Here is a 22497-nt window from a genome sequence, read left to right as displayed (position 1 = left end):
AATAACAGAATTTAGTAGATAGGAAGTGATAATCATCTATCTATTAAAGCTAGTGCACATGCTAATTATACATTAACATATAATAATTTGTGCATCATCATTGGCAGAACAGTTAGAAATTTTTGCCCATGCTCCTAAAATTGTAACTGGAGGTAATGATAAAAATGATTTTGCCTGTGTTATGTTTTTAACTTGTATTTTGTATTGTTAGAAACAACAAATGAGGGGTTAAAACACAGTTCTTTGATTGAGTTCTTTGATGAAGTAATGGAGAGGGTTGATGAGTATAGTGTGGTTGATGTTGTATATATGGGTGCCATGGCAGCGGCGGGGATGGATCGGGTGGCCAATGTGCGGACGGCATATTCAAGTATGTGTTGATACAGGCCGGGGCCGACACCGGGAGCGGCAAGGAGAAGGACATCGTGCGGGGCTGGGCCTCGGCCAAGTACCACGCCGATATCTATGACAAGGTGCGTGCTGAGATTGAGAAGCTGGGTCTGCACTGTGAGTGCCGGGGTGGCGGTCGTATCAAGCACAATAGTGGAGAGAAGATGATCCATGTATATGGATACTCCATGGGCTTTGGCTGGGCAAAGCATGAAATAACCACACAGATCCTGAAAGCTGAGTACCCAGACTACAGCGTGACCTGGGCAGGCGAAGGTTACTTAGGTTGCCTGGGTCTGACTGCACCGTCTCCAGGGCCGATAGGACAGGGCTGCCCCAGCGTCTGAGGCCTCCTCATGTATCGGCAACTCACCAGATTTCCCTGGACTCTGAAACCCTTTGTTGGAGCTGCACTCCCTCTCTAAATGATAAGGTATTGCTGTGATCGGAATTAAAGTACACTATCACTGTAAAAAAAAATGTACTTTCAAAAGGCATTTGATAAAGTACCACATAATAGCCTTGTTAGCAAAATTGAACCCCATGGGATTAAAGGGACAGTGGCAGTGTGGATACAAAATTGGCGAAGGGAAAGAAAGCAGAGAGTAGTGGTGAACGGTTGTTTTTCAGACCGGAGGGAAGTATGCAGTGGTGTCCCCCAGGGGTCAGTGTTGGGACTATTGCTCTTTTTGATAATTATTAATGACCTGGAGCTGGGTATACAGCGCATAATTTCAAAGTTTGCAGATGACACGGGAATGTAGTAAACACTGAGGAGGATAGTAACAGACGTCAGGAGGACATAGACTGGTAAAATGGGCAGACATATGGCAGATGAAATTTAACGCAGAGAAGTGTGAAGTGATTCATTTTAGTAGGAAGAATGAGGAGAGGCAATATAAACTAAATGGGGCAATTTTAAAGGGAGCGCAGGAACATCATGGGGGTCATCGTGGGGGTCCGCGATCATGGGGGGGATGGGGGGGGCGGAGGTCCATGATCATTGGAGGAGGGTCAGAGATCTGTGGCAGGGGTCCGCGATCGTTGGGGGGTCGCTGCAGGTAGGATTGTTGGGCCTGAGGGAAGCACTCCTGCTCCTCCAGGCCCACAAGCTGTGCCAGAAAGGCACCTACCTGCTAGTCTCGGGCCTTCTCGTCTCTTCTGCCACCTACAAATCTTTGCAAGTGGCAGGACAAGTTGAGAAGGATTTTAAAAAGGTATTCAGAATCTTTGGCTTTATAAATAGAAGCATAGGATACAAAAACAAGAAAGTTATGCTAAACCTTTATAAAACACTGGTTGTGTCCAATTCTGGGTGCCACAATATAGGAAGGATGTCAAGGCCTTGGAGAGAGTGCAGATGAGATTTACTAGAATGGTGCCAGGGATGAAAGACATCAGTTACGTGGAGAGACTGGAGGAACTGGGGTTGTTCTCCTTAAAGCAGCGAAGGTTATGGAGAGATTTGATAGAGATGTTCAAAATCATGAAGGGATTGATAGAGTAGAAAAGGAGGAAGAAGAGTTGGTAACCAGAGGACACAGATTTAAGGTAATTGGAAAAAGAACCAGAGGCGACATGAGAAAAAAAAATTTTGCGCAGCGAGTTGCTATGATCTGGCAAAGGGTGATGGGAAAGGATTCAACAATAAATTTCAAAAGGAAACTGGATAAATACTTGAAGGGGGGAAATGTGCAGGGCTATCAGGTAAGAGCAGGGGAGTGGGATTAATTGGATAGCTTTTTCGCAGGCACAATGGGCCAAGTGGCCTACTTCTGTTCTGTATCGTTCTTTGAGTCTATGATTCTACAAGGTCACATAGTGTACTTCACTGCCTATGATAGGCTTCACAAGGTGCTAGGGAAAACACAGTGGCAAATCTTAGGTGCTAATTGGGTTAATTGGCCACAAATTCTACATTGCACAACAAGCATCATGGACATGATTTTGACTCCGAGCCAGGAAGGAGATGGGCGGGGGGGGGGTGGTTAAATTGCGGACGGGAAACCTGGAAGTACGGGTTTCCCGGGCGTCCTTATGATTTTGACGTAAGGACGTCTTTTTTTTTGTCGGTTTGCTGTCTGACTGACTGGCCTGATTGACAGCCTCAGGCTGGCCTCAGTCGGAAGAGCAGCCAGGGGGAGGACGTGTCCAGAAACTTAACTGGACCAGCCATATAAATACTGTGGCTACGAGAGCAGGTCAGAGGTTGGGTATTCTGCGGCGAGTGACTCACCTCCTGACTCCCCAAAGCCTTTCCACCATCTACAAGGCACAAGTTAGGAGTGTGATGGAATACTCTCCACTTGCCTGGATGAGTGCAGCTCCAACAACACTCAAGAAGCTCGACACCATCCAAGATAAAGCAGCCCGCTTGATTGGCACCCCATCCACCACCCTAAACATTCACTCCCTTCACCACCGGCGCACTGTGGCTGCAGTGTGCACCATCCACAGGATGCACTGCAGCAACTCGCCAAGGCTTCTTCGACAGCACCTCCCAAACCCGCGACCTCTACCACCTAGAAGGACAAGGGCAGCAGGCGCATGGGAACAACACCACCTGCACGTTCCCCTCCAAGTCACACACCATCCCGACTTGGAAATATATTGCTGTTCCTTCATTGTCGCTGGGTCAAAATCCTGGAACTCCCTTCCTAACAGCACTGTGGGAGAAACTTCACCACATGGACTGCAGCGGTTCAAGAAGGCGGCTCACCACCACCTTCTCAAGGGCAATTAGGGATGGGCAATAAATGCCGGCCTTGCCAGCGACGCCCACATCCCGTGAACGAATAAAAAAAAAGTCTTTGTTTGTATGGATGGGGGGGGTGGGCACTGGGGTCATGGGTTGGCATGGGGGTCATGGGTTGGCACGGGGGCATGGGTTGGCGCGGGAGTCATGGGGGCAGTCAGTCATGGGGGAAGGGATTGGGGGTCAGTCACGGGGGGGGGGGGTTGTCAGGATCAGGGGTTATCGTGAGTGTCCGCGATCATTCGGGGGGGGATCGGGGGGCAGTGGTCTGTGATCATTGGTGGGGGGTCGGAGATCGGGGGTGGGGGTCCGCGATCGTTGTGGGGGGGGGGGTCACTGCAGGTAGGCTTGTTGGGCCTGGGGGAAGCACTCCTGCTCCTCTGGACCCACAAGCTGTGCCAGAAGGGCACCTACCTGCTCGTCTCGGGTCTTCTCACCTCTTTTCACATGGCTTGAAAGAGAAGGCCGGGAATCCTGCCACCCCCCCCCCCCCCAGGGTTGAAATCAGAATGTGGAAAAATAGAGGCCCGCAGCCTCTTTGAACAGTTTTAATGCCCGACCTGTCTCCTGGGAGCGGGTTGGTCGCCCGCCCTGGTGAAAACCAGAAATGGACGGTTTGGAGGCGGGTTGGGGGCGGATCCGAAATGGTTGCGATTTTGAATGCCCCCCTGCCACCCATTTTTCCCTTTTAAAATCGTGCCCTATCTGTCATTGTCTATACATAAGATCGGCTATACATTTAGTTCTGACACAGCCTTTTGTTTCAGAGGGGTTTGGATTGTATTTCTGTAGGAAGGCTGTTGTCCTGACGGAGAGTCGGGTTCAGCTTTCGAGCCGGCAGAAAGGTTTTCTATTTAAAGGATGTGCTGGCCAGTAGGGAAGCTGGGCTAGTTTGAAGCTGTGGCATGTTTCAGAGTGTGAGAAGTCAGTTTCTATTTTAACACCTTATATGTAGAGAGAAAATTAGTGACATTTTTATTATTTCATATGTGTAGAATAGAGAAGTGTAATCAACTGATTTATACAGTAAATTGTTAATGTAGTTGTTTTATTTAAATAAACTGTCTGCTGGCTTAGGGTGTATATTCAGTCTGCCATTTCCTCATTCCAGTAGTCTGTGTACAGATTGAGGGTTCTTTGTTGCGAATCCTTTGCGTCGCTATCATTTGCCTAGATATTGGCGGTTCTAATTGTCTACACCTCCCACCCCCCACCCCAGGTTTCAGCTGGGCAGATAAGGTTAAAATTGCTCCCATAGTAACAGTCTACCTGGTCACCTGGAGATTGATACACTGGAAGCACTGGGGAAACAGGAAATAATTTAAAAAGGGTATCAAAGGTCATCCCCTCTAGCTTGCATGTCATCATTGCCATGTATGTCCTTCCACCTATGATCTTCATGATTACCTCCTTGAAACTGGTAAGAGATTTGGGGGTAAATTTTGACATACTGGCAGGAGCTCAGCAGGGGGTGGGGAGGGGGGCAATACACAGGTGGGAAACCCGGAAAAATTTCTCGTGTGTTTTCTCGAGCGATCGCGACTCAATTGAAGGCCCTTAATGTGACTTCCAGGTTTCGTGTCACCAAGCTGCACAGCGGGCGAACTGCACACTCGGATAACTTGCTGGAAGCTGGGTTAGTTAAAGGGCCATTGCAACCGTGGGTTTTGAAGGAGAAAAGAGAAATCTGAAGATAGGGAGCAGCAAAGGACAAGGCCAGCACCCCGCTTCAGTGACTCCTCGCTGAAGTTGCTATTAGCCGGTCTGAGGAGCATGAGGGATACACTGTACCCGGCTGACAAGAGGAAGCGCCCTGCCTCTGCCCCCTAGAAGGCCTGGCTCAAGGTTGCAGAGGAGGTGACCAGCAGGACCACCGTCTCGAGGACTTGGGTGCAGTGCAGGAAGCGCTTCAATCACCGAACCAGGTCAGGAAAAGTGAGCGCAGTTACTGATTCACCTCCATCCTGTGGTTTACATTACCCCCACTCTCACTCTGTCTTGCCAAGCCTAATCCATCACATCACCCCTCACACCCACTTAAGTCTCATTATCAACCTACCTTCATTTTCTGTTCACTTCCTCACCTCTCCATTTGTGAACCCACCACTCCCACTCACCTCAATCCTGATGCAGTGCGATCAATCTGTCTGATACTCACCCTCTGATTCATCTGTTTCATTGTCAGCCTCACCCAAAGCAGTGCATCCATCAGGTGATCCCGACACCCTCACTCACTCACACGTCTGTTCTTTCTCCCCTTGTAGGAGAAGAGGGCGCAAAATGCAGGGGAGAGGAGTCAGACTGGAGGGGGGACACCACAAATAGTGGCCATAACAGAGGCGGAGGAAGAGGCCTTGGAGCTCAGCTGAACGGTGGAATGCCTGGCCGTCGGGGATGCCGAGACTGGCACCCCGCAATCGTCTGGTGACAGAACTTTAACATCCCCCATACACATCATGAAATGATGTTATCAATGATTGACCTGTTGCACACCTCAGTATGCTCATCGCAACATTACTTCTGCGATGTTCCTTATTATTGCTGTATGTTCTCTTCCAGGCCCTTCAAGGATTGCCGAGGGACCGCACGACCTGGTCGAGGGCGATTCCTCAGAGGAGCTCCATGCCTCTGAGGGCGCACCATCACATCTTAGTGAGCCATGCACCAGTGCAGATACTCACACCTCAGTGGGTCCTATTGCACAGTTAGTTGGGTTGTCACTTGGCGATTCACCACTCACAAGTGAACACGAGCAGACACTGGTGGCAGGGGCAGCAGTGGAGAATCCGTGTCAGGGGGTGCACTCCTCTCCAAGCTCTGCTCAGTTGGATGCAGATACTGAACCCCGGGGGCCATCCTTGAAAAGGAGAATAATAGAGGTAGATATGCACCTTTGCGATGTACTGGAAGACGTGTCAATAGCGAAGAGGATGGAGGAGTCCATCTCCAGTATTAGTGGAATGGTGGTGCAGGTAAGTGTGGGAATGTCTGTGATGGAGAGAAGGCTAGCCTCCATGGAGCTTCAAGCAGGGCTCACAAATGAGTCCATTCAGGCCCTGGCAATGACCGTGTGGACCCAGGGTGCCCAATATTTTGCCGCCTTAAACAGGCAGACAGATACTTTAGCAGAGGCCTTACAACGAATCACAGATGTCTTCCAAGCTGTTGTCCAGCAGAGTGGTAGGAGTGATGTGGCCGTGGACCAGGAGAAGGATGGTGGTGAAAGGGGACATGGAAGTGGGGAATCTACTGAAAGTGCTCCCACGTCTCTTCCATTGCACCCCCCCCCCCCCCCAAACCAGTACCCGCAACGCTGCCTCCTCTCCCGATGGCCAAGTCTGCCCCTGCACAGGTTCAGGTGGAGCCATCTTTGCGGGGCCCTCACAGGCTCCATAACCCAGAGAGCATAGGTGGAGAGCATCTCAGCAGTCAGGGCAGGGATTTGAGCAACCTGTCACTACCTCTGCTGAAGCCACAGGGGATGTACTCCGTTGAAGTAGTAGGAAGAGGAAGGCAAAGGTTTTGTGATGACCAAGGGTAAGCACAAGGGTGTCTGACAAAATGTCATGTTTTTCATTTCTCTTTGATTTTTGTTACGTTCTCAATAAATGTCATGCTTGTCACCACCATTGCCATATCTTGTCCATTCTTGAGTCCCTTTTGTGAAAGCGTCCTTGCATGAGCCTCATCATGAACGCCAAGACTTGATGCCACCCGTTGGGTGCATTTACAATGGGTGTATGTGCGGTTGTAGGAATGTTTTGTGCGGGGGGGGGCGCTGGTGTTGGAGGTGGTGGTGGTTGTTCCAGGCGGTCTGAGTACTTCACTATCTTCAGTTTGCAGATCTCCTTATGAGAATCTATCAATCTTGAGTGACCCCCTGGCATCACGAGCAGCCAGGTGTGCCGCTGCTCTGCCGATGGGTTGCCCATCTTCATCATCGTCGTCATCCTCCTCGTCTTCGTCCTTGTCCTCGTATTTTTCAATGTTGTTGCCAGATGCGGATGCTTCATGAGCGCGTACCTATAACCATCTCTGTTGAGTGATGTTGTGCAGGACACAACACATGACTATTATTCTACACACTCTTGCTGGTGAGTACTGAAGGGCTCCCCCAGATCAATCCAGGCACCTCAAGCGCATCTTGAGCATTCCAATGGCTTGTTCAATGACAGACCTAGTGGTGATGTGACTGTCATTGTACTGTTGCTATGCCTCATTGGTGGGGTTTCTCAGAGGGGGTAGCCCTTGTTTTCAAGGAGCCAGCCCTTAAGTCTGTTTTGTGTGTGGAAGAGGGCCGGGATGTTAGATTCACGCAAAATGAAGGAATCATGGCAGCTGCCAGGGAATTTGACACACACCTGCAGAAACCTCCTCCGGTGGTCACAAACCAGCTGCACATTGATGGAGTGATATCCCTTTCGGTTGACGAACAGTCCTGGCTCATGTGCAGGTCCTTGGATTGCTACATGCGTGCAATCAATTGCACCCTATACTTGTGGAAAGCCAGCAAGAGAGTTGAAACTCTCTCAGTCTGGCTAATGTTGTCCTTGGGGAAGGTGACGTAGTCAGATGCCCTGGCAAACAAGCCATCCGAGACCTGTCGCATACACTTATGTGCAGACGACTGAGAGATCCTGGTGATGTCACTGGTGGCGCCCTGGAAAGATCCAGAGGCAAAGAAATTGAGGGCAGTGGTGACTTTACCAGCAATGGGCAATGTGTGGCCACCAGGAGCAGCTCTGCATGAAGGAACCTGCAGATGTCTATGACTACCTGCCGACTCAATCTGAGCCTTCGTAGGCACTGCTCCTCAGAGAGGTCCAGGAAGCTCAGCCTCTGTCTGTAGACCCTCTCACGAGGGTAATGCCTCCAGCGACCTCAGCCCCTCCATTGGTCCCCTGTCTGCTCTTCCGCAGGTCCTTGTGGAGCACCTCTGTCTTGTGGACTTGCAACTCCCAAAACTGCACATTTTGCCTGTGGTGAGGTGCCTCCTCCTCAGATGTACCGTAGAATAAATCCATTGCGCACCCATCCTGATGTTATCAGTTTGAGGGAGTCCAAAATGTAGGTAAATATGTCTGATTGCAAGAATTCTGAGTGTGAACAAAGAAATCTCAACCTAAACACAAGGAACTCCCAGCCAAAGGTTTGTCTGAGAGAACTGATTACACGGCTGCATAAACTCACCTTTTTTTCACGAGTCAATCATTGGTTTAAAGGTCCAAACGAGGGCCGGCTGCAACTCGCCTCCATTTCCATGGCGTCTTTCAGCGGCCACGGGAGACACATTCATAAGCAGTTAAAATGGCTTATGTAGGTCAAACCACAAAAATGTAACATCTTTAAGTACTTTAAATATCTCAATTGGTCCTTTAAATATCAAGCCAGTAGGACTTCCGAGTTTCAGAAGCACGTATGCACCCAAACACGTCTGGGTCAAATCCATCCGGAAGTCGACGCATCGGAGTCGGGATGCGGTTCTGCTCCGAAAACTGAGAATTTTTACTCCCCACCTGCCCCCAACCCACCCGTTCTTCGGGGTTAAAATTTACCCCATAGGGTGCAAAACCAAAGAAGTCATGCTAAAACTTTATAGATCACTGGTTAAGCTTCAGCTGGAGTATTGTGTCCAATTCTGGGCACCACGCTTTAGGAAGGATGTTAAGGCCTTGGAGAGAGTCCAAAGGAGATTTACTAGAATGGTCCCAGTGATGAAGGACTTCAGTTATGTGGATAGACTGGAGAAGCTGGGATTGTTCTCCTTAGAGCAGAGAAGGTTAAGGGGAGATTTAATGGAAATGTTCAAAATTATGAGGGGTTTTGACAGAGTGGATAGGAAGAAACTGTTTCCACTGGCAGGAGGGTCGGTAACCAAAGGACACAGATTTAAGATAATTAGCTAAAGAACCAGGGGGAAATGAGGAGAAATTTGATTTACACAGCGTGTTGCTTTGATCTGGAATGCACTGCCTGAAAGGGTGGTGGAAGCAGATTCAATAGTAACTTTCAAAAGTGAATTGGATAAATACTTGAAAAGAAAACATTTGCAGCGCTATGGGGAAAGGGCAGGGTTGTTGGACTAATTGGATAGCTCTTTCAAAGAGCTGGCACAGGCACGAGGGGCCAAAAGGCCTCCTTCTGTGCTGTATGATTCTATGATTCACTAGGTTTCCAGTATCTGCTTAAGACAAAAAAGGTGATAAATGAAGTTGGCGCACTGGAGACGGGATGCGGTCCTGCTCAGAAATCGGGGAATTTTTACTCCCCACCCGCCCCCAACCCACCCATTCTTCAAGGTTAAAATTTTGCCCTTGATGTGTTGTGCCTTTTTTCTCAAGACATAAGAACATAAGAACATAAGAAATTGGAGCAGGAGTAGGCCAATCGGCCCCTCGAGCCTGCTCCGCCATTCAATAAGATCATGGCTGATCTGATCCCAACCACAAATCTAAAGAACACAAGAAGTCGGAGCAGGACCCGGCCACATAGCCCCTGGGCCCTCTCCGCCACCCACAGGGCATTGACCGATCCGAACTCAGCTTCATGTCCAATTTCCTGCCCGCTCCCCATAACCCCTAATTCCCTTTACTTCTAGGAAACTGTCTATTTCTGTTTTAAATTTATCTAATGATGTAGCTTCCACAGCTTCCTGGGGCAGCAAATTCCACAGACCTACCACCCTCTGAGTGAAGAAGTTTCTCCTCATCTCAGTTTTGAAAGAGCAGCCCCTTATTCTAAGATTATGCCCCCTAGTTCTAGTTTCACCCATCTTTGGGAACATCCTTACTGCATCCACCCGATCAAGACCCTTCACAATCTTATATGTTTCAATAAGATCGCCTCTCATTCTTCTGAACTCCAATGAGTAGAGTCCCAATCTACTCAACCTCTCCTCATATGTCCGCCCCCTCATCCCCGGGATTAACCGAGTGAACCTTCTTTGTACTGCCTCGAGAGCAAGTATGTCTTTTCTTAAGTATGGAGACCAAAACTGTATGCAGTATTCCAGGTGCGGTCTCACCAATACCTTATATAACTGCAGCAATACCTCCTTGTTTTTATATTCTATCCCCCCATGGGCATTGCTAGCAAGGCTGGCATTTATTGCCCTGATACAACTTGCTAGGCCACTTCAGAGGGCAGTTAAGAGTCAACCATATTGGTGTAGGACTGGAGTCACATATAGGCCACACCAGTTTCCTGGCAGTTTTCCTTCCCTAAAGGACATTAATGAACCAGTCGGGTTTTTACTGCAAAAATACAGCTTCATGGACACTTCATAAAAGCTTTTTTTAAAAACTGAATTCAAATTCTCAAACTGCCATGATGGGATTTGAACTCATGTATCTGGATTATTAGCCCAGGATTACCGGTCCAGTAACATAACAACTACATTACCATGCTTGTGCCTGTCACCAGTTTGGCCTCAATGTCTTCGATAGAAAGCAGCTTTCCTTCTGCAAAGATAAGAACAGTGTGCATTGAATGAGTGTATATTTGCACTGTGTGTTTTAGGCTGTGGTACATTTTACAACCTTATGAAAAATGATCCGAAGTGTAAAGTATCCTCGGCTGAAGAATTTCATGGGGCCGACTGAGCACATTGGAATTATCACCTGCATCACTCTGTTTTCCTTCTTTTGCCTGCCGTACTAATTCTCAATAATCTTCATTAGTTTCCTGAAGTGTTGCAATTCCATCTGGTTACTGCACTAAGATATTTAAGCAAAGATGTTTGACACCCGAAGCTTACTTTGATTGACATGAATGGCTTCCTGCACCTTCGTACATGGCTGCCTACATTTATTCACATTCATCCTCACTGTTCACTTTTGTACTTTTCTTTAGGTCAGACACTCTCTTCCAGACTTCCCTCCAGGTTTATTGGGTTCTCAACACTGTGTTCATCACCTACACAATTACCCTGCTAGTGGTTGCCCCTCTCCATTATACACAGGACACTGCCATGTCCTCAGGCTGTCTGCAATCACGTGCAGAGTTTAATCTGTAAACTGGACTTTGTGCTTTCTGTGCTTTCCCTCCATTTGCTCCAGAAATTGTACACCCCACAATGCTATTGCTGCATTGTGCACTATTTATGCCAGTGAAATGGCTGTTTAGCTGGTTCTGAACAATATTGCAGATGCAGTTTCAGGAAAGCACAAAAAGTAAACCCTTGCATTGCTGACAGTACGTTAAAAAAATTTGGAACAAAACGGAAATGGCCTAGCTATTGGCTCAGAAGAATTTCACCTCCCCCTTCAAACTGAGCATCAGTGGACATTTTATATAAAAAGTGGTATGGTTTCTGACAAGGAATGTATGTTTAGCTCTCAGAAGCCATTAAACGTTCAAAAATTAAGCTGTGTGTATATGTAACCTCTATGCTTCATTTACAGTAACATGTACAGAGTATACCAAAAGCGTAAGGTCAATTAACAAATAAAAAATCAAATGAACTATCAGCTTGGAGGAACGACACACAATGGGGGGAGTTTTAACCCCCCCAGGATGAGCGGGAGTGGTGCGGGGAGGGGAGGTTAAATTCTTAAAATTCTGAAACTCGACCCCATCCCGCTGCAAAAGCATCTACTTCCGGTTAAACAAGGGCGGCTTGGGGGGGTGGGCGAGTAACCTGCCCTCAAGAGGTGTGTCTGTAATTTAAATATGTTAATGAGGCTGTGTGCCTCAGATTTTAGCAGCCATTTAGATTTAACGGCTGTGGGCTGGGTTTCCCAGGGCTCGGGAAACCCAGCAGCTGAAGGGAGGCGAGAACTGCTGGATCTAGCAGGTAAGTGCTTTTTATAGGACTGTTTATGGGCCAGGAGGAGCAGGAGTGCTTCTCCCCAGCCCCCCAAGCAAACCTGCCATGATCGGCCTCCCTCCCCACAATCCGCCAAACCCCCCGCAATCTCCAGGCCAACCTGCATTCTCCCCACCCTGAGATCCATTGCCAACCCATGATCTCTTCCTCCCCCCGCCGTGATCACCTCCCCCCATGATCTCTCCCTCCCTCCTCTCCAGTCCCTGGCTCCCCACAACAGCCGACCAGCCTCTTAATCTGGCTGGCTGCTAGCAGGGTAACGCAGGAAAAAAATTCAAATGAGATCCTGCCGTTAAATTCGGCAGGATCTCCACGTTCCCCGTACTTCTGGGATTCCCAGCCACCACAAGTCCCCCGACACTCCCTCCCCACCTCCCCATAAATATCGGGGCCAATAAGTTCCTGTCTTCAGCTTAACTCCCTGGGGGGAGATAATAAGAAGTACAATGCTTTGACACTGGGGTGGAAGGGGAATTGGACAGCCCACACTCAAACATCTCGTTGGTACATATCAGCATTTCAGACATGGAGGCTCAGATTTTAACTCCGGGCGGGTGTGTAGCAAGGTGAGTTAGAAACTATTTTAACTCCCAGGCCCCATTCCATTCCAAGCAGCCAGTCGACTTCTCGCCCGGAACGAATGAGAAGTCAGCAGGAAGCGATGGAAAATCGTGTGGACCAGAGGCCACCCACCGACACCGAGTAGTGGCAAGGTTTGCTTTAGGGGCCTTCTTCGGGAAGGAAGGGGAGTCCACGACAGGGCAGATCTAAGTTCTCCTTGTGGGATGCTCCTTCTAGCCACACAAGGAAAGTAAAAAAAAGTACTTGTTTGGTAACATTCCCACCAGCTATCTTCAGCTGGTGGGAATGTTACAGTGACTTCCCCATTCAGGCCACCAGTTAAAATTGCAGTCAGGTCCTGATGAAATCATTAGGACCCAACATGCATATGTAAAGAAGGACCCCACCGGTTTTGGGTGAGTGTCCTTGCCGCCTGCTCAGGAAAGCGGGTTAAAATTTCGAATGGTGAGTTCCTGCTGGCTCTCCTGAGGTTAACTGACCTGGGTGATTTTAACTGCCCACCACCTGGTCTGCGCTAGATGGGTAGGATTACAATTGCTCCTATAGTAAGAGATTACCTGGCCAACTGGAGATTGATGTGTATACTGAAAGCACTTGGGGAGAGGGAAATAATAAACAAAAGGGGGTAGCAAAATTTGCAGAAACTATGGATTCTGAGCCCTGAAAGTGAGGGCACTACTCATAAATTTTATTCAGATTCCTCTTACCCCATCTGAACATATTAGTACTCATTTTACATTGGCTTAGCTTGATTTAAGGTTTGTTCATTCCTACTTTATACAACTGTTGAACTATTAAATACAAAGTCAGTCCATGTTCATTTTTCATTTGTATAATTACTCGACTATTTATGTGAAAGAATTTTTATCCACCAGTGTGTTTAAAATGTTATTTATCTCATAAGTCTAAATAGCTTCAGTGGGTCTGTCTAGTCTGAAGTGGAGTTCAGGAAAGCAGTTGGAATCAAACACATAAATCCAACAGTGTAGTAGTGCAGTAATTAACATGTTTGCTCCACACAGCTATTGTTCTGGGTCCAAGTCATAATGGAGACCACCAGTTAAACCTATCTAATTTGTTTAATGAATCTCATACCTGCCAAGGGAGGTGCTCAGCCTTAGGTACTATCATGCTGAAGACCATCTACCCTCCCCATGATGATTGCACCTCCTACTGGAATAATATTAGAATTCCAGACTGTGGTAAGATTAATTATCTCTTGCCCAGTATTTTTTTAATACAGCTTCCTTCTGAATACTTATCTCTAGTGGTAGCTCTTCTACATTCTCCTTCAGTAGTCCAATTTCACCTTCCTTTGTAAAAACTGAGGCAAAATACTTATTAAGCGTCTTCACTATTCCTTCAATTTCCAATACAAAATGTCCCCCTTCCTCTCTACGTGGTCCACACTACTTTGATTATCCTTTTCACTTTTATGTGCCAATACATGCCTTTCCTATTTCCCTTTATGTTGACCATCAGTTTTTATCATTCTTGTCCTCATCTGCAAATCCATTCATGTTCTTGTCCCCCCTGCATCCTTTGCGATTGTATCCAACTAAATGTTGTTGCAGGCACCCTCCACTCCTCCAACACTAGTCTACTTGCTATTGCCCACGCCACCTTCAAAAGCTGCTCCTTCAGCACATCTGCCGTGCCACCTCCCTCTGACCTTTAAAAGTCTCCTGAAGAACCCCCTCTTTGACATTGCTTTTGTTTCCTGCTAACTCTTCTCTCCCTTCTCTCCCTTCTCTCCCTCCTACTCAGTGTCCATTCATTATCCATTGCCCTGTAAAGTGTTCTGACATGTTTTTTCTGTACTTGAAGAGTGCTATACAAATGTAGGATGCTGTGCTAACTTTCCTAATTTTCCTTTTTGCTTCTCTCATATACTTTTCTATATTCTTTATATCATAGTTTACTTCTGTATTATCCTCCCTTATATTTGCAATATGCCTCTTTTTCAAATCTCATTTTTGTTCTAATTTCTCTATCTATGCATGGAGCCCAAGCCTTCAATGCAGCCCCATTACTCCAGTTGGAATGTGATTAACCTGTTTCTTATCCACCTTGTATTTAAATTTCTCCCAGTTCTGCATCAGTGACTCACCTCTTGACTCCCCAAAGCCTTTCCACCATCTACAAGGCACAAGTCAGGAGTGTGATGGAATACTCTCCACTTGCCTGGATGAGTGCAACTCCAACAACACTCAACAAGCTCGACACCATCCAGGACAAAGCAACCCGCTTGATTGGCACCGAATCCACCATCTTAAACATTCACTCCCTCCACCATCAGTGCACCGTGGCTGCAGTGTGTACCATCGACAGGATGCACTGCAGCAACTCGCCAAGGCTTCTTTGACAGCACCTCCAAACCCGCGACCTTTACTACCTAGAAGGACAAGGGCAGCAGGAACACCACCACCTGCACGTTCCCCTCCAAGTCACACATCATCCTGACTTGGAAATATATCACCATTCCTTCATCGTCGCTGGGTCAAAATCCTGGAACTCCCTTCCTAACAGCACTGTGGGAGAACCTTCACACAGACAGCAGCAGTTCAAGAAGGCGGCTCACCACCACCTTCTCGAGGGCAATTAAGGATAGGCAATAAATGCTGGTGTTGCCAGTGACGTCAACATCCCATGAATGAATAAAAAAAACCCTCTTCAATCTACCATCTTTTTCAACCACAAGACCTGGACTAGATTCCCTTTCAACATACTAATTTCCAGTCCAACATCTTTATCTTTGTTTCTTCTTTTGCTTGATTAATTTTTAACGTGAACCTAATTAGGTTATGGTCACTATTTCCTACATCAATCACGCTTCCTGTTTTGGTACACAGAATCAGATCTAGCACGTGTCCTGAGTCAAGTAAGATACACAGAACAGGGTGCAATAATGTGATAAATGACCTAAATCCTTCATCATCACATCTGATACTAGAAATGTCTTGTTTTTATATATTATTAATACAAAAGTTGGAAAATTTGCAGCAGATGATGGACTGGTTTTATGAGCTTCCACTTTTGGACAAGAGCTTTACTAGGGAGTTTTACCCACAGATGGTCTGTGTGGTCAAGATCAGAGGGCTGGACTGTTGGATCAGTCACTGAATAGGCATTGGCTCTGGAGGAAACATTTAGCCTCCTTTGAGGAATTGTCCAAACGGGGTGCCTTGAACGTAGGATCACAGGAACATTAGGAACAGGAGCAGGCCTTTCAGCCCCTCGAGCCTGCTCTGCCAATCAATTAGATCACGGCACCTCAACTTCATTTACCCGCCTTTGTTCCATATCCCTTGACACCCTTACTTAACAAAAATCTATCTCTCTCACTCATGAAAGCTCCAATTGTCCTGGAATCCACAGCCTTTTTGGGGAGTGAGTTCCAGATTTCTACCATCCTTTGTGTGAAAAAGTGCTTCCTGATTTCGCTCCTGAGTGGCCCAGCTCTAAGTTTAAGATTGTATCCCTTTGTTCATGATTCCCCCACCAGAGGAAATATATCCTATCAAATCCTTTGACCATTTTAAACACCTCAATCAAATCACCCCTCAATCTTCTAAACTCAAGGGAATACAAGAAAAGTTTATGCAACCTGTCCTCAAAATTTAACCCTCTAAGTCCCGGTATCATTCTGGCAAATCTGCGCTGCACCCCCTCCAAGGCCAATATGTCCTTCCTGAGGCGTGGTGCCCAGAACTAAACGCAATACTCTAGATGGGGTCTGACCAAGGCTCTGTACTGCACGACGGAGCTAAGACGAAGGCTCAGTGGATTAAACACATCTTTAATCGGGTAAATGTGGCATGTCCTGCATCTTAGTGAGCATATTCTGCTAGGCAACCTGACGCGTGATGTCAGGAGGGCCGATGTTGGACAGGACAGGACAGGCAGCCAGACCAGTTAGATTGGTCCCATAAGGACCTGTTATTATATGCATAGGAGATGGTTAAATAGCTGAAGTGATATTAATAGGAGACGATAGAAGAGGCATAATAAAATAAATTAAGAACATTTAAGAGACGCAGACAATGCGTGAATAGCTGAGGCGGTGGGAGGTAAGGCAGGTGTGAAGTGGAAACAGGAGGGGCTGGCAAAGTGGAACAGAATCCAGCAGCCTGAGAAGAAAAAAGCAGACTGACAGCAGGTTGCGTACTGCCCCTCCAGCACTGTACTTGGATTGAGGAGCTCACCCTGACCTGACTTCCACAGCATGATAACAGATCCCAGCAACGCTCTGACACTGAGGGAATTGCCACAGAGGGATTGGTTAAGTGTGGTTTACAGATTCTACTATCTCCCAAAGGGGAATGTAAAATGGGATTGAGGAAGGAAATAGTTAAGGAAGTAGATAGGGTCTGAGAAGAAGGTGTTGAAGAACTGGGACAGGATGAGATAGATTTGTCACTCATTACTGGCAATCAGCAAAATGTCTCGGGGGATATGCAGAATCTATAGCCTCAGTGAAAATCAGGAACTCTTTGACTGGCCAGTCACTAATTGATATTAATAATTAGTCTGATGATTACTTTTTCAATTATTAATGAAACAAAAACATTTAATCACTTTCAAAGTACATGCAATTTTCTTTGCAACTTGTGTTATGGTCAATCACAAGCATTACTTCAAAAAAGTCATAGAAAGACCATTTACCCAAACTGGGTTGATGTTGGCGTAACCTGAGTGCGGGGAAGGGGACAGAAAACTTGGGTGGGGAGTCGTTCCACTGCCTTCAGCCACCTGATGCTACTTCTGTGATTTCCAACCAGAAGTGGTGTTGTTGTGTACTATATATCTTCCCGAATATGGGAAGGTACGTTGTAATGTGATGCTTGTCATTTGTGCCTTAGCAATGCTGGGCGCCAGGAAAGGCATACATTCCTGGCATCCAGGATTGCTGAGCCACTGCAGGCAGATTCAAAAATTAAAGAGCTGCCTTGTGTAATATAATCAATGGTGGAGTGATTGATTGTCCTCCTCCAACCGCGAGCACCTGCGGACACCTCCCAACGCACTTACCTGTTGCCGGGGACCGCTCCCCCGGGTCGCCGGAGCCAGCTCCTGCCACCCGATATCTTGCTCTTACCCGCCGGTCAGGTACTGATTCCCGCTAGGATCGGGCGGGAGACTCACCTGGGATATGGAAATGAGGCCAGGGAGTGAAAATGGCCCAGGCCTCTCTCCAACCCGACCGGACGAGTTTGCTGCTTGCCCCACCACCCCCAAACCGAACTTGCGCTCTGAGCTGAAACCAGGGCTACAGTGTCAACTACCTAGGGGAAAGCAGTGCTATCACTACAGAAAACTTTTTTTAAATTATTGGTATAAAGCAACAGAAATGGTAACTCAACAAATACAAAAAAGTACAGAAATCTGATGACAAATGAGCATAAATCAGATGACCTTGCCAATCCCCTGGGATCCTTTCTCAGAACATTTGCAGTCCACAATCCCCAGTTTAAAAACCTATTAAGACTGCTGGAACAATATTTTATTTACAAGACTTTCTAGACAGCAGCAATGTTCAAAGTATAAACCAAAGTCAGACTAAACAAAATGTTTTCTGACACCTAGAGGGGGATATACTTTACCTATTTAGAAATAGTTTGACGTTGAAGAACTCAACAGTTACTCCCTCACTGGCATCCGTACCATATTTTATAGTTAGTCTGACTCAACTCAGTTCAAATACTGATTATTTTCACCATGTTGCACAGATATTGCCATATATCTTGGAGGCACAAATATTTTTTTTTCCAAATTCCATTATTATGTAATGGTCCTGCATTATTCCTCAATAAATTGTTCATCAAAAGATTATTAAATATATCAGCTTCCTGACACACTGGTTTTAAAACTCTATGGGAAACACAATCCATATGTTCTGACCCAAGTCCAGAGTATACAGATTTTGTAGAGTGTCTGTATAGAAAAGCATAAACAGTAATCCTACAGTTTTAGAGAACAGATGTTCACTTTCATTTCCCAAAAAGATCAGTTTTCATGGTCAGGTCAAACATGTATTTTGGAGCTTTCAAAACAGTTAGAGACATCTTTTCATTTGTCACAATTTCTTTTGTCTTAAGCCGATACTGAAAACCTAGTGAATCATAGAGCACAGAAGTAGGCCATTCGACCCCTCATGCCTATGCCGGCTCTTTGAAAGGGCTATCCAATAGTCCGACTACCCTGCCCTTTCCCCATAGCCTTGAAAATTTTTCCTTTTCAAGTATTTGTCCAATTCACTTTTAAAAGTTACTATTGAATCTACTTCCACCACCCTTTCAGGCAGTGCATTCCAGATCATAAAAACTCACTGCATAAAAAAAATTCCCCTAATTTTCCCCTAGTCCTTTTGCTGATTATATTAAATCTGTGTCCTCTGGTCACCAATCCTCCTCCAGTGGAAACAGTTTCTCCCTTTTTACTCTATCAAAACCCCTCATAATTTTGAACATTTCCATTAAATCTCCCCTTAACTTTCTCTGCTCTAAGGAGAACAATCCCAGCTTCCCTAGTCTCTCCACATCACTGAAGTCCCTCATCCCTGGTATCATTCTAGTAAATCTCCTCTGCACTTTCTCTAAGGCCTTGACATCCTTCCTAAAGTGTGGTGCCCAGAATTGGACACAATACTCCAGCTGAGGCCTAACCAGTGATTCATAAAAGTTTAGCATAACTTCCTTGCTTTTGTACACCGTCTCTGTTCATAAAGCCAAGGATCCCGTACGCTTTTTTAACAGCCATATCAACTTGTCCTGCCACCTTCTATGAAATTGCGCTCCCAGTGCAGAGCCTCGCCTGCTGGGAGCGCACATCAGGGATCTGGCACTTTCCCCGACTTTCCATCTATTCATTTTGGATGGAAAATTGTGGCGAAGCATGTGGTCCAATTCCAAATATGCACTCCCAGTGGGTTAGGCTCTGTGTTGGAAGCACGATATTCTAAAATTACCTCTATATTTGAGCCTGTTTTTGAGTTCTGGTGAACAACTTCTACATCACTACAGTTTTACAAATCCCATTTTGTACTCCGACATTTTTGCTGAAATTAGCAAGAGAACTGGCACTACCTATGTTTTTTAAAATCCTGTACTCAGTTAATACATGTACTGCCCAGTGCGGTACTGAGCTTTACACACTGAGATCTTAACAGGGATGGTAGTGGGGGTGGGGGGGGGGAGTGGTGGTAATAGATTTGGCTTCAGTGCCTCTGGGGAAAAAGCATTCAGGGTTGTTGCCATCGTTATCCAGTGTCTCTTATAAGAAAGTCTGCATTTGGACATCAGACAACCAGGCTTAGGTATACCTTCCATGGTCGAATTGCCTAACGGCACTCACAGTCTAAGTTCACATGAGGAGAGTGGCTCCTTGAGCAAAGTGCCCATGGAACAGTCTCTGAGCACATGTCGGTGCATTCACAAGAGGAAAGGAGAAAATCACAAAACTAGAAGGGAGGGGAAATGGAGGAAAATAAAAAGTACATGGAACCACAATACAAACAAAAGTTATGTTATTCTCTGGCCAAGAGAAATTGGTTCACGCCTGAATACTTGGACGAAGTGGATGGAGCGCACACTCACGCAGCCATTCACACGGGCGCAAGGACCACGCCATATTGTTGCCCCTCCCTCATTAAATTAAAAGAGGCCAGTTGGCAGTGCTACCCACGCTGCTACTTGCCTGATGCAGGAGGGGGGTGGAGCAGTTGGTGGTGAAGGGTGAGGACGGGAAATCGCTGAAGCCATTTAAAGACAGTCTGCACCTCTAAATGGGATGTGCACCTTGGCTACATTGATTAGAACGTGATTTTAAAGGCACAAAATGGCTGGAAAATCTTCTAATTCAAGGGCCCCCAGACTTTGAGTTGAGGCAAGGAAAGCAATTCCTGAAAACTCGCAATGAGTAGGGCCTCCTTTTCACTCCGCACTCCTCTGACCTCTTCTCCCGGCAACTACTGATCATTGGAGTCTTCCTTCCGCCTTCTCCAGCCCCAAAGGCAGACCCAGCAGAGCACCCTTGAGAAATATAATAATGGTTAAGGGAATCCAAAGCCTCCTGCACCTCCAGAAAGTTATTCTCAGAACTCAAAACTCACTGCTACTGCAGCCTAAACATCCAAAACAAAGTGCACAAGTCCACAAGCAGCCTAAAAGGACAAACCAACGACTTACCTGAATGGAGGTGTGGATCTCTTTAAATAATGCTCCTCCAGAGTGCTTCCCGACTTTCATTACTATGTTTTGCTGGGCAAGGCTCGGAATGGGCAAACCAATATCACAAACAGGTCCTAAAACAGGCAAAGTACACTGATTTAAATATTTTAATAGGCTTAATGCTTTTTTCAGGTGGACGCTTGGAACCTCTAAGGGGTGCCCGAACCAATGGCGCGTGATGAACTTCCGGTGTGGATCGAGCGTGCGTGATCAACACGTCTTATGATGTCTTCAGCACCCATTTCTCGCCCAGAAAATGGGTGCGGCGGGAAGGAATTTCTTGGCCTCTGTTTCTGGGTTTAATACCTACAGTTCCCACTGGAGTTCTGGCATAGGGTCATAACCTGAAATGTAAACCTGTCTTTTCTTTTTTCAAATGCGAATGGAGTTGCTGTGTATTTCCACCATCTTCTGTTTTTGTTTCCGATTGTTAACAGATCTCTTCATATCTGAGAAAGTCTTCCCGGAAGATTACTTTCGATGGGTTGTTTGATTTAAATCTGGTTACTAGTTGGGTGTTCCAAAGATCTGGTTTGGACAGGCTCTTGTTTTATAGATTAACTATGTTCCCCAGGGTTTGTAAAGAAGCACATGAAGTCCTGTGTGCAATATACTTATAACACCATCCTTTGGCTAGTAGTCCAAATACCACAGTCGTGTCTGTTATACAGCCGAATTTTGATAAACTCATTTTCCAGGAAATGGTATGTTATGCTTGGATTGTGATTTCTGTAAACTACATCTAAAAACTGACCAATCTCCAGTATTTTTACCTCAGCCCATTTAAGCACAAATTCTGCAACTTAATCTAAATTAAAACAATATACTAAATATTTCACTCATACTTAAAAAAAATTGAAATAACGTTGTGCAAAATAATGTTGAATGTGAATTTCGTTTTACTTTGGTCATGACTTTGATTCAAATTTGGGTATTTACGAATAAAGATAAATTAGCATTACCAGGTCACATTCCATTACAAAGTCACTTCAGTACTCACCCTATTCCATCCCTTCTGTATATCTCCCCTTTCCTCCACTGTTTTCTTATTTGACCTTCTTAAGATTTGAAAATAGACTTATTTAATCAGCATAATCCAGTGAGACTGCATATCTCGTTTGCATTCTAGCTCTGGAAGAAGCAGGTCACTGGGAGGAGGATACTGGCCAAACCCCAGGGGATATATTTTACTCCTTGTGTAAAGTTAAAATAAATGCTTTTACTGAACTGGGTAAGTTTATAAGGGGTGGTTTTCTGATTTTGCACTCTCAACAGGGGGCCTCATCTGCTGTGAGTATATGGGCATGATTTTCCAATATCCATTCTTAGTAGGCGAGACACCCTGCCAGGAGTGCAAAGATGGAAAACTACCTCTATGATGACAGTTCAGTAAAATAATTGCACACAGAGCAAAATAAACCCCCTGGAAAATAGTCTTTGCAAGTAGGACTACTAAACCTTTATCATCCATCAGAAGTTGGATCTTGGTTTAACAACTTATATGGACAACTTATATGGATAAAATTAGGCATGGTCTGCAGTTCCCCAGGTGGTGCCTAAAACCACAGCCTTCTTGTCCAGAGGTAAGAGCATAACAACTGGAGCCAATTAGCACTTATCCATGCAATGTGACACCACAGCAATGTGGTTGATTCTCAATTGCCCTCTCAAATGGCCTAGCAAGCCACTTAGTTGTACAATCTCGCTAAAAAAAG

General features: G+C 46.1%; 1 long non-coding RNA gene across 1 annotated transcript in view; it reads left to right on the top strand.

The window, feature by feature from the left end:
- The window catches only part of LOC137321466 (uncharacterized), a 58944-nt gene extending 37470 nt beyond the window's left edge, over positions 1-21474 (top strand). Inside the window, exon 3 of the long non-coding RNA XR_010962823.1 lies at positions 20915-21474. This is a non-coding gene — a long non-coding RNA (uncharacterized lncRNA). The remainder of the gene's footprint in view (positions 1-20914) is intronic.
- The last annotated feature ends 1023 nt before the right edge of the window (positions 21475-22497 follow it).

The sequence above is a fragment of the Heptranchias perlo genome, chromosome 5 (assembly GCF_035084215.1).
Source record: "Heptranchias perlo isolate sHepPer1 chromosome 5, sHepPer1.hap1, whole genome shotgun sequence".
Classification (NCBI taxonomy): Eukaryota; Metazoa; Chordata; class Chondrichthyes; order Hexanchiformes; family Hexanchidae; genus Heptranchias; species Heptranchias perlo.
The sequence above is the reverse complement of the archived record's forward strand: the minus strand, read 5'-3'. Positions and strand labels throughout refer to the sequence as shown.